Source organism: Xenopus tropicalis, chromosome 1 (genome assembly GCF_000004195.4).
Source record: "Xenopus tropicalis strain Nigerian chromosome 1, UCB_Xtro_10.0, whole genome shotgun sequence".
Lineage (NCBI taxonomy): Eukaryota > Metazoa > Chordata > Amphibia > Anura > Pipidae > Xenopus > Xenopus tropicalis.
In genome coordinates, this window is record NC_030677.2 from 135,461,494 (window position 1) to 135,474,831 (window position 13,338).

Genomic DNA, 13,338 nt, shown 5'->3' on the forward strand with positions numbered 1-13,338 from the left:
CGTGCCTTGTGGGGCACTTACTCATTGGTTTTACATCTTACTTTTCACTACTATTCTAATTATTGATGGTTGTCTTTGCATATAAATTATCTAAAATTTTAATCATACCTCCCAACTTTTTCTTCATTGGGACAGTCCCAATTTTAACAGCTCAGCTGCAGTCCCAGATTCTTACTGAAAAGTCCCTAATTTCTCTTTGATCTCCTGCACTGAATGCTAAAAAAAGATACAAAATTTCTTAAACTTAATTAAATAAGTAGGCTTTCGGCAGAGAGCCCAGAATACTCAACACCTGCATTTAGATTAACAGGTCTCTTGCAGGAACTGTGACTTGCATCTTAAAGGGCAATTTCACCTTCATTAGCAAAACTGTAATAACACATAAAACAAAACCCCCAGAAATGTGCTCAAACTTTTAATAACCTGCCAAATATTGTAAAGTGGGAGTGGTGTTCTAGGGGGTGTGGTCAAAAAATATTTCGCAGTTTGTATTCTGGTACATGCAGCCTGCTTTCTACTCGTAAAATGTGACGAATGTGCATTGGGAAAAGAGAAGGTATGGCAGCTCGTCTGTGTGTAGAATCTGCGGTTCCGTAGCGGCTTCTACTTGTTCTTCCCAATCCAAAAGGCAGAGAGGGAACTGGTTGTGTTTGTGCTTGCACGGTGTAACCAGCTTGTGAGCTGCCGCACAACTGGCGCTTTGTGTATGTACAGTGCCTCCCTACCCAAGGTATGTTCTGCGGCTTTCCTATAAACACGAGTGCTGTGGGTGTCAGCTTGGAGGCAGGGTATTGCACTCTGTAAGCCATTTAAACGCACTATAAGTTTCACGGCAAGTATAAAAGCGTCCCATTGTCTATTAAACCATAATTAGATGTTTTATGGAAATTAATGTCATCTGATACTGGTCTCAGCCCTGTTAATGACAGGTACTCTGTAAGCGCACACAAATGGTAACAGCAACAACAAAACACACGTTTTTCACTTCTCAGTTGCAGAAAGATGGGGAGGGCTGTCTGTCCCTGTTATGTTGCCCAAAGCGGAGCTCCCAGTGGTGCTGGAATCTGTCAATCAAGCACGGCAGGCCTGGGCTTTGCTGCGTATCCACTCAAAAGCAAGTGGGGCGGGCTCTAAGATTAGGTCCCTAAAGGAGGGGAGCAACAGAGGCTTCTGTACTGATGTTCTGTACTGATTATCTCTGGGCAACATGTGAACAATCCTATCCTGTTCTGTCTGTAGTATTTTATTCACCTTCTGCAGCACAGTTTGCCCAGTGCCAAGTACCAGCATCAGCCCAGTGTCAGTGAGTACTTATACATGTCTACTCTGTATTCACCAGATTGCTGCACCTACACATTTGGAAGTTCAGACTTTGTGCTCTTTTGCCCTTTAGCAAATCTGTACCAGCCATATGTTTTCTTTCCCAGCCAGCACTTTTCCAGAGTGTTCTTTCTGAACTGCCTTCCTTCCCAGCCATACATTTTCCCCAGACCCAAATATTTAGCTCTTACTTCCTATTACCAGACAGCAGAGCACTTCTACACTTTTAGAAATAAAATGGCAGTGCTGCGAAGTCATGTTTTTTTTTTCACAGCAACTTTTTACAGTCCACGGCAACTTTTTTGTGGCTATTGCAGTCTATGGGCGTTTTTTTCACAAAGAAACCTTGTAAAACTCTTATTACACCTAAAATCCACTTTCTGGTCAGTTTCACCTCTTTTAAGAACTAGAAACCCTGGTCTGATTCCCACAGGAGAAAAGAGCAGATTGGGACCACAGGTACCTGTGCTTTATTTCACATGCAGCGTTTGCATTCGGCAGGCATGGAACACTGGATGGCAAATGTTCCATGTAGTTTATACATCAGATTTTTCTATCGGTCCCATTACATTTTCATCCATGCGACTACATCCAACCTGTAGGATGTGTTTTGTGGATCCAACACCATCCAACTGTTTAGCCCTAACAGGAGTGCATCTCAGTAGCATGATTCTCAGTGTCTACAAATACCACAAGGCATATTTTGCTTGAGTATGAAGTTTAACAGAGAAACAATGTTGCAGCAACACTAACATAAAAAAAAAGCTTAGCTCAGTAAGCCAGGAGTGTAGTGATGTGTGGGTCGGCCGATACCTGCGGGTCGGACAGGCTCGGGCTAACCTCGGCACATCAATTGTGGGTCGCGGGCGGGTCCGAGTTGAGCTCTTCCACTTACCCTCCCCGTCCGTGACCTAACACTGCCAGCTCTCTAATTTATAGGTGTTATAAACGCCCTTTTGTGACATCATTGCGGGGCAGGCATGGGCCTATAAATATAGAGAAGAAGCCAGACTGGGTAGGGAAGGGATTGGGAGCTGGCGGGTTAGGGTCGCGTGTAGGTTGAGGATTTCTCAACACCCACATCACTATAGTAGTCATCTAAACTGTTACTTTCTGACCCATAAGTTGATACATTTTAAGGCAACATAAGAGGAACGTCAGCAACTGATGTACCAGATATTACAGTTGACTTTAACAAAACTCGGGGATGAAATTAAGAAATGCATTAACTAACACATCAGATTTTAACAGGTTAGGAAATTGGTGACCCCTTCCACCTTACTGAGCTGCTATTGCGAAATATGAGAAGTTGAAAAATGAAAAAATGTAGTGACCTTTAATCTTAGGATAAAATAGTAAAATACATGCAGCGATCCCTTGACATTTTGTAAAAATTACTTCCTCTGCAATTCCAGTACCAACAGATATTAAGGTATTTTTTGTGTACTTTAAAGCCTGTGGGAGAGGTAATTTCTCAGAAGCGACAAAGCGGCCTGTGCCTGTGGCCTGTGTGTCATTGTCCTAATACAGCCTGTGCTCTCATACCTAATGAAAAAAACTGTCTCTGTGGCCAGGTGTAGCTGTATTTGGCTAGTTAGCGTGGTGCATTTACACATTAAGGGGGAATGGAACTGTATGAAATATTTTTATGTATTAAATACAATGTATGTGTTGTATAGAGTTGCAGTCTGTCCTTACAGCTCCATATATTTATATAGCTCTTTTTGTGATTCAAGTATTGTTAAAGATAATAACTGTTTTACTGGGTGGTTTCTGTTGTGCAATTAATCATTTAAGACCTCTGTTTTTTTCCATAAATCTTTTCTTTTTTTCAAATGCCACAGTGCAAGCTGTTCATGGCTTATAAACATATACAAAAATGACATCTTCATGCAAGTACATCTGCTAACTATTCCCAATGTCCTACAAATATTATTGCTTTAGAAACCCATGACTTATACTGTAAAGTTGAGGTGACAAAACAACATAAACTCTGTTTTTGTGGCTGGACCGTAGGAATATGATTTGCATGGATGGAACATACCACTTGCTAGACACACAATGGTTTAAATTAATTCCAGTTTTAATATTACGTTTCTAAATTGTGCCTGGTGCTTTTTTAATGTGTTATCAGTTCAAATACGGTTTTAGGGTTTTATAGTTAAAAATCAGTGGCTATTTTGGTGCATGAACACTAGAGGGCAGGGCAAATATATGTTGTGATTCAGACAAACCAAATATTGTTCAATATATATGATCATATTTGCTGGGATTTCCCATCTTTGCCCCTCAGAAGTAAATCATTCACTGAACTTGTGTGTATAACACTAAAATAGTATCACTTGTCGTTTTGTAGTAGCTTTTACTAATAAATATGCTGTTGTATTTGTGTCTAAAATGTAAAATATTAATGTTTGCTGTCTTCCATGTATTGGTAGAATTGTTTGTTAAGCTCACATGTTGCTTGGACAGATTAATGTTGGTAGGGTCTTTCCCAGAGTTTGAATAGGTGTTGAGTCTATCAATATCAATAGTTTTTAAATGATTTGCCACCTTCTTCTGACTCTTTCCAACTTTCAAATGGGGGTCGCTTACCCTAGCAGCCAAAAACCTAATGCTCTGTGAGCAATCCTATTGTTATTGTTACTTTGTATTACTTATTTTTCTGTTCAGGTCTTCACCTATTTAAATACCAGTCTCTCAGTCAAACCACTATTTTATGAACTGCTTGCTATACTTGATTACATGAACTCATTTTTCTTGCATACTTGTATAACCTATTGTTATTGTTAACCTAAATCTACTATTTACATAAACTGTTCAATATGCTCACAGACCAAATAATGTACATAATTTTGTTTATAACTCACTTAGATTAATGATGTTTCTGCTAAAGCCTATCTAGTTCAGGATGTACAGAGGCTAATTTATGATGACAAGGGTGCACTGCCGCTGGAGCACTAAACGGGCACAAATGCTAGATGCATTGTCTCTGTGTTGCTTCCCTTTTCCATGAATGGGAAAAATACAGCATTCAAAAGCACAGCGAGCCATAATTAATGGCTGCAAATAGGAGGCAATAAGTACAGTGTTCCTTAGGACTTTATTTATCCACTTTCTCCTGGATTTTAAATCACATGTAGTTTGGTGTGTGCCAGGTGACCATTGACATCATTGCACCACATGTGAAACTGTGGTATGAGCCATGAATTTTTAACCCATGGTTTTCTGTTCTCAAACATACACTTGAAGCATTTTTCATTGCTTTTAGCTGTTATAAAGTGCTGAAAGTTGTAAAGCAGTGACAGCTGGAGACCCACAAGCAGGGCCACCATCAGTAGGGAAAGGGAGTATATATGTGCAGGGCCGCATTAAATTTTCTTCTGTAAGGGGGCCTGGTTGCATCGCAAAAATTACAAAAATTCCATAAGTTTTGTATAAAGTAACCTCAAAACTTCTTAAAAAACTTTGTATCTTACCTAGAAATGTGAGTAACTTGCGTATCAAGAAAAAGACAATGCAGAGAAGCTTTGCAGGGACAAACTCCACTGACCACCAATAAGTTGAGAAACTTAACATGAATTCCTCTGCCCCCAACTAACTGGCACATTAGCTCATTAATTATTAATTTTAAATATTTATAGTTATATTTGGATCTATTTGCTGAATTATATCAGCTTCTTCTACATGAATTTTTTAGCGATGGAATGACTGCTTTTTGGGCCCCTCAGCAACATCATTGGGCCCCCATGCTTATGCAATTTATGTACCTTACTTTCAAAGAAACTTACTTAACTTATGTATAAGCTTCACTGACCCCCCCATTAAAATACTGACATATTAGCATATTAATTATTTTTTATAAACTACTGCTGACTATTTATTGGGCCCCACGTCAATATAATTAGGCCCCTAAATTTGTGCAGTTTACATAACTTATGCAAAACCTTATGTAACATCTATATCAAGCAATGGCAGCACAGAGCAGGGGCAAGTAGGTGGGAAGGGGTTAAACTCCACTGACCCCCTATAAAGAGAATGAATTATTAGCACATTAATCAGTGGAACTCTTTATGTTAACTGCTTATTATAGCGTAACATTCCCTGTTTATATTGCACACACAAGGGGAATGGCCAAAATTTTAGTACTGCATGCTTGTGTTCATGGGGGGACCCTATATAAATTACTTGTGTGGGGCCCCAAAGTTTCTGATGGCGGCCCTGCCCACAAGTTTCAAATCCCTGTTCTAGGGTATGAAGGTTGCTTCACAATTGCATTTAATTGGTCTAGTGTGTGTAATTCAGTATAAATGGTGCACAAGTGATTTTAACTAGTGGAGCATGGTCAGGAATGTTAATGCCTTCTTACCAAATTCATTATACCAAAATGTACATATCGAAACACCTGTGTGAACAAGCCCTTAGGCAGACTCTCAATTCCAAAATGGATTTTACGGACACATGAGCACTGGAGGATTTGTTAACAAGCCCAAACCATTGATTGATGTGTTATATTTAATACCTTGCATATTTGTTCATCCTCGGGACTGATTTACAAAGTAAACTGTTGATAGACAGACTCTGTTTGTCTAAACATGTCTTTATGTTTAAAATACTTAGAGGTAAATATGTTGACAGACTTTCTATCTGCTTAGCAGTACCAGTAAAAGTATTATTTGTTTGGCATAGTTCAAATTACAAATGCTTGCTTTTTAGCTTTGTAATAAAATATAAGAGGTTTATCAGTGTCAGTTTATAGTTCCTATGCTTATAGCAAATGGGTTCCTTATGAAATTATATAAAAGGGCAATAAAAGTAAAAAATTGTTGCAAATTGGTAGTTTGTGAACAAGAGGAGAGGGTAATGCCTCACCTTTACAAAGCACTGGTAAAGCCCTGTCTGAAATATGCTATGCAGTTTTAGTCACCAGTGCTTACACAGGATATTATTAAATTAGATATAGTCAAAGGAGGGCAACTGAGCTGGTTAATTAAATGGAAAGTAATGAAGAAATGCTGGCCAAGTTGGTAATGTTAACAATAGGGTAGAAACATATAAGGGTACTGTATAATAATCTCTCTGATGCTTTATTCATGAGAAGACACAGAGGCATCCTTGGAGAGTAGAAAAAGGAGGTTCCATTTTATTTGAAAAATGTTTTACACAATGAGAGTTGTAAAGTTGTAGAACTCTCTCCCTGAATTTGTTGTAATGGCAGATACATTAGATAGCTTTAAGAAGGGGTTGAATCTATAGCAAGTAAGAAAATACAGCTTTTAGCACAAATTTTTGTTGTGGGACTGGTTTCGCCATCTTTGGGTCAGGAAAGAATTCTTTACTCCTCTGTGGCAAAACAGAATGGTTTCTTTGCCTTTCTCTGGATCAGCTATCAGTTAGGCAGGTTTCATTTTCATTTCATCTTTGTTTGTGACAGGGTTGGAGCAACAGTTCAGTTTAGGTATGTGATGGAAGTTGGGATAAAACATTTACTGAGCAGGCTGTTCATTTATTTGTGCAGCTGCAGCTTGTAGAATTATTCACACAAATGCACTTATCTATTATCGTGTTCCTACTTCTCAAGATGCAGATGGAGCAGGCTTATTGACACATCTGGCACAATATACCACGCCTGAATGGGCTGTGTCACATTGAGGCAGATTGCGACTTTGGTCTTAAAATGGATTCTTTGTTTTCTTTATTTAACATAATATTGATAACTTATTTAGCAAAGTATTATAAATTAATATTTATTCATTGTTTAGTTGCTGAAAATACAATCAAATTGTTATTTTTTCTCATGTCAAAATGGTTCATAAATAACACTCTACAAATACAGAAGACAATAACTACTATGAGAGAGAACACACTGGGGCTCTAAAAAATAAACACATCATCAATAGATCTTTCATCACATGTACTATTGCTTTGCATCAGCTGAAACCTTTCAAGATCTATCTATGCTTTATGAATATTTGCATATTTTCTGTTCCAAAAGGAAGACCTTTTGTTTGCTATCAAAAGGTTCATTATCCAAAATGCTAATGGGTTTTTTTTTGCTATTACGTTGTAATGATATACCTTGAGTATATAACTATAAACTTGAAAAATCTTCCTTGGCAATCTCCAGGGAATACTTAGAATGCACTTCTAGTAAACTGGCTCATTTTCTCATAATTTATTAGAAGTGGTGATTTGAGAGCTGTCGTATTGTAAAAAGTATATAAATCCCAAGAGTAGCATTTGACTGCAGGCATTAAAATATGAATTTCCAACACAGAATAAAGTGCTTGAAATGACTTAGGTGTGCTTTGCTGCTATAAGACAAATATTTACTGTTTTAGGAGTTTATACTGAAACATTTAAGCATTAACCCTTTAAGTGCCAGCCGAATTCGTCATTTCGGTTCCCCCCAGTGCCAGACGTTTTTTAAGCATTTTGTACTCATTCACTTTAACAATGTTTTTTGGTAGGAAAACCTCCACGAAACTAGGGAAATTATATATCGTTTTTTTCGTCACTAATTGGGCTTCGACATACATACCAAATTTTATAACTTTTCTGGAGATATGATGTGTATTTTGGGTGAAATATGTAAAAAAAAAATAAAATTATGAAAAATTTCTGTATATTTTGAGGTTTTTTTCCATAGAAAAGTTAATTTTACTCACTTTTTTTTATTGTTTGTAAAAGCCCTGATACTCCCAATTCCAACGATACCAAATATGTGGTGGTACCCCACAGTTCCTGTCCAGAAGTAACCCCCAAACTAAGGCAATACTTAGTACAATATCACACCAGAACAAAGCAGAAAAGTGCTTGTAACAGTTAATGCAGCATAACTTATATGTAAATCTAAAATATCCCCTCATGTTTGGTATCTTTAGAAACTACAGACCTTCAGGTTTCTAGGTGCAATGTAGTTTTCACTCAAAAGCCAAATACCTTTTGTCAGTGCATTGTGAAATTTGGAACTTTTTATGACATTTTTTTTTTTTTTCTAAAACGTAAACTTGGACGCATGATCAAATGTGGATTTGACAAAAAAAAATCTCATAAAAATTTTCTAACAAAGGCATATTTGAAAGACAAACTTCTCCTGAATAAAATGATGCCCCATATGTATGGGTGCACATAAAGACATGGGCACCAAACACTCCAAAGCAGGGGCAATGCACAAGGGCAATTACAGCTAAAAATGTGGGGGCTGCGCTCTATGTGCACTTCCTGCAGTTTTTCAGTGTTAACCCCCCCTACCTGTGAAATAACCCCCACAAACTATATATTTCTGAAAAGTGCACACCTTCAGCTATTCAGAGACACCACTCTTCTCTTTCTACATGGAAAATTGTGGCCGCAGTCCCTTGCAGAAGTCAGCGCTTTGGTCAGAAATCAAGGAAAAACCAGATAAAAAACCTAGATTTCTCCCCAAAATCTCCATGGCAACTACCAAAAACTTACTAACCATCAATCTGCAAGTTCCCCTGAATAAAACGATACCCCATATGTATGGGTGCACATAAAGACGTGGCCACCAAATGCCCCAAAACAGGGGCAATGCATAAGGGCAATTTCAGTTGAAATTTTGGGGGCTGCGCTCTATGTGCACTACCTGCAGTTTTTCAGTGTTAACCCCCCCTACCTGTGAGATAACCCCCACAATCTATATATTTACGAAAAGTGCAAACCTTCAGCTATTCAGAGACACCACTCTTCTCTTTCTACATGGAAAATTGTGGCCGCAGTCCCTTGCAGAAGTCAGCGCTTTGGTCAGAAATCAAGGAAAAACTAGATACAAACCTAGATTTCTCCCCAAAATCTCCATGGCAACTACCAAAAACTTACTAACCATCAATCTGCAAGTTCCCCTGAATAAAACGATACCCCATATGTATGGGTGCACATAAAGACGTGGCCACCAAATGCCCCAAAACAGGGGCAATGCATAAGGGCAATTTCAGTTGAAATTTTGGGGGCTGCGCTCTATGTGCACTACCTGCAGTTTTTCAGTGTTAACCCCCCCTACCTGTGAAATAACCCCCGCAAACTATATATTTCTGAAAAGTGCACACCTTCAGCTATTCAGAGACGCCACTCTCCTCTTTCTACATGGAAAATTGTGGCCGCAGTCCCTTGCAGAAGTTAGCGCTTTGGTCAGAAATCAAGGAAAAACCAGATACAAACCTAGATTTCTCCCCAAAATCTCCATGGCAACTACCAAAAACTTACTAAACCTCAATTTGCAAGTTCCCCTGAATAAAACGATACCCCATATGTATGGGTGCACATAAAGACGTGGCCACCAAATGCCCCCAAACAGGGGCAATGCATAAGGGGGGGCTGTGCTCTATCTGCAGTTATTTAGTCTAAACACCCCCATACCTGTGAAATAACCCCCGCAAACTATATATTTCTGAAAAGTGCACACCTTCAGCTATTCAGAGACGCCACTCTCCTCTTTCTACATGGAAAATTGTGGCCGCAGTCCCTTGCAGAAGTTAGCGCTTTGGTCAGAAATCAAGGAAAAACCAGATACAAACCTAGATTTCTCCCCAAAATCTCCATGGCAACTACCAAAAACTTACTAACCATCAATCTGCAAGTTCCCCTGAATAAAACGATACCCCATATGTATGGGTGCACATAAAGACGTGGCCACCAAATGCCCCAAAACAGGGGCAATGCATAAGGGGAATTTCAGTTGAAATTTTGGGGGCTGCGCTCTATGTGCACTACCTGCAGTTTTTCAGTGATAACCCCCCCTACCTGTGAGATACCCCCACAATCTATATATTTACGAAAAGTGCACACCTTCAGCTATTCAGAGACACCACTCTTCTCTTTCTACATGGAAAATTGTGGCCGCAGTCCCTTGCAGAAGTCAGCGCTTTGGTCAGAAATCAAGGAAAAACCAGATACAACACTAGATTTTGGTCAGAAATCAAGGAAAAACCAGATAAAAACCTAGATTTCTCCCCAAAATCTCCATGGCAACTACCAAAAACTTACTAAACCTCAATTTGCAAGTTCCCCTGAATAAAACGATACCCCATATGTATGGGTGCACATAAAGACGTGGCCACCAAATGCCCCCAAACAGGGGCAATGCATAAGGGGGGGCTGTGCTCTATCTGCAGTTATTTAGTCTAAACACCCCCATACCTGTGAAATAACCCCCGCAAACTATATATTTCTGAAAAGTGCACACCTTCAGCTATTCAGAGACGCCACTCTCCTCTTTCTACATGGAAAATTGTGGCCGCAGTCCCTTGCAGAAGTTAGCGCTTTGGTCAGAAATCAAGGAAAAACCAGATACAAACCTAGATTTCTCCCCAAAATCTCCATGGCAACTACCAAAAACTTACTAACCATCAATCTGCAAGTTCCCCTGAATAAAACGATACCCCATATGTATGGGTGCACATAAAGACGTGGCCACCAAATGCCCCAAAACAGGGGCAATGCATAAGGGGAATTTCAGTTGAAATTTTGGGGGCTGCGCTCTATGTGCACTACCTGCAGTTTTTCAGTGATAACCCCCCCTACCTGTGAGATACCCCCACAATCTATATATTTACGAAAAGTGCACACCTTCAGCTATTCAGAGACACCACTCTTCTCTTTCTACATGGAAAATTGTGGCCGCAGTCCCTTGCAGAAGTCAGCGCTTTGGTCAGAAATCAAGGAAAAACCAGATACAACCCTAGATTTTGGTCAGAAATCAAGGAAAAACCAGATAAAAACCTAGATTTCTCCCCAAAATCTCCATGGCAACTACCAAAAACTTACTAAACCTCAATTTGCAAGTTCCCCTGAATAAAACGATACCCCATATGTATGGGTGCACATAAAGACGTGGCCACCAAATGCCCCCAAACAGGGGCAATGCATAAGGGGGGGCTGTGCTCTATCTGCAGTTATTTAGTCTAAACACCCCCATACCTGTGAAATAACCCCCGCAAACTATATATTTCTGAAAAGTGCACACCTTCAGCTATTCAGAGACGCCACTCTCCTCTTTCTACATGGAAAATTGTGGCCGCAGTCCCTTGCAGAAGTTAGCGCTTTGGTCAGAAATCAAGGAAAAACCAGATACAAACCTAGATTTCTCCCCAAAATCTCCATGGCAACTACCAAAAACTTACTAACCATCAATCTGCAAGTTCCCCTGAATAAAACGATACCCCATATGTATGGGTGCACATAAAGACGTGGCCACCAAATGCCCCCAAACAGGGGCAATGCATAAGGGCAATTTCAGTTGAAATTTTGGGGGCTGCGCTCTATGTGCACTACCTGCAGTTTTTCAGTGTTAACCCCCCCTACCTGTGAGATAACCCCCACAATCTATATATTTACGAAAAGTGCACACCTTCAGCTATTCAGAGACGCCACTCTTCTCTTTCTACGTGGAAAATTGTGGCCGTAGTCCCTTGCAGAAGTCAGCGCTTTGGTCAGAAATCAAGGAAAAACCAGATACAAACCTAGATTTTGGTCAGAAATCAAGGAAAAACCAGATAAAAAACCTAGATTTCTCCCCAAAATCTCCATGGCAACTACCAAAAACTTACTAAACCTCAATTTGCAAGTTCCCCTGAATAAAACGATACCCCATATGTATGGGTGCACATAAAGACGTGGCCACCAAATGCCCCCAAACAGGGGCAATGCATAAGGGCAATTTCAGTTGAAATTTTGGGGGCTGCGCTCTATGTGCACTACCTGCAGTTTTTCACTGTTAACCCCCCCTACCTGTGAGATAACCCCCACAATCTATATATTTACGAAAAGTGCACACCTTCAGCTATTCAGAGACGCCACTCTTCTCTTTCTACATGGAAAATTGTGGCCGCAGTCCCTTGCAGAAGTCAGCGCTTTGGTCAGAAATCAAGGAAAAACCAGATACAAACCTAGATTTTGGTCAGAAATCAAGGAAAAACCAGATAAAAAACCTAGATTTCTCCCCAAAATCTCCATGGCAACTACCAAAAACTTACTAACCATCAATCTGCAAGTTCCCCTGAATAAAACGATACCTATGTCTGGTTGCACATAAGTACATGGCCGCCAAACCTGAAAATGCATAATATTGGGGCTGCACTCTATGCACCCCTTTTTTTTTGCCTGCACCCGAATGAATGGGATACGCTCGGGTGCAGGCACATGTAGCCGATATACGCATGAAAACGCGTGAGAATGCAAAGTCTCGCGTTTTCATGCGTATATCGGCTACACGTGCCTGCACCCGAGCGTATCCCATTCATTCGGGTGCAGGAACAAGTAGCAGGCGTAGGGCTGAATTTTCGGCAAGCGTTTTTCCACTTGCTGAAAAAATCAGCCCTACGCCTCGTGTGGCATCAGCCTAACCCTTGGCAATAGAAACTACCAGAACAATCTTAGCACCTCTGGACCTTTCTAGAACAACTGAAATCAAATGGAATAAAACCACTAAAAGCAATCAAAGAACAATAGTTGCAATGAAATCGGTAAGAGCCCTGGATCCACCAATGTCACTGCAAAAGCAACCTTTTTGGGGCACTAAACACACAATAAAGAACAATGCAAAGATAAAACACCGTAAAATCCAATAAAACCACCTAAACCAACAGAAGAACAATAATTGCAATGAAATCGGTGGTCAGAGCCCTGGATCCACCAATGTCACTGCAAATTCAGCACCCAATAGCAATACAAAAAGTTACAGTGCAATAGAATAATTCAAAAACAGAAATCAATTATGAAAATGCCAAAAAAACACTAAAATGCAACCAAATAAATCAGATAATTATAGAGCAAGATCAGAAATAAAGTTTTAGTAAAAAAAAAGACTGCCAAAGAAAGCAAAGACAGAAAGAAAAGAAAAGAAAGAAAGAAAAAAAAAAAAAAAAAAAAAAAAAAAGTGTAAGTGTAAGTGTGTGTGTAAGTGTCTGTGTGTGCTTGGGAAAGTTGTAAATCAGTGTGTATGTGTACAAAAGTGTAATAATGACAAAGATAGAAGAAAAAATGCAAAAAAAAAAAAAA

At 39.6% G+C, this 13,338-nt stretch overlaps 1 protein-coding gene across 4 annotated transcripts in view; it reads left to right on the forward strand.

Annotated features, from left to right (window-relative positions):
* Nucleotides 1–519: 519 nt before the first annotated feature.
* aopep (aminopeptidase O (putative)) overlaps nt 520–13,338 on the forward strand; it is a 199,960-nt gene continuing 187,141 nt past the window's right edge. Inside the window, exon 1 of one of the 4 annotated variants that reach the window (XM_031890955.1) lies at nt 520–730. The gene's annotated coding sequence lies outside the window, so the exon portion shown is untranslated. Of the gene's footprint in view, nt 731–1,185; nt 1,304–13,338 lie in introns of those variants that run through there. The other 3 variants (XM_018089437.2, XM_012971565.3, XM_012971569.3) reach the window with 3 other exon arrangements.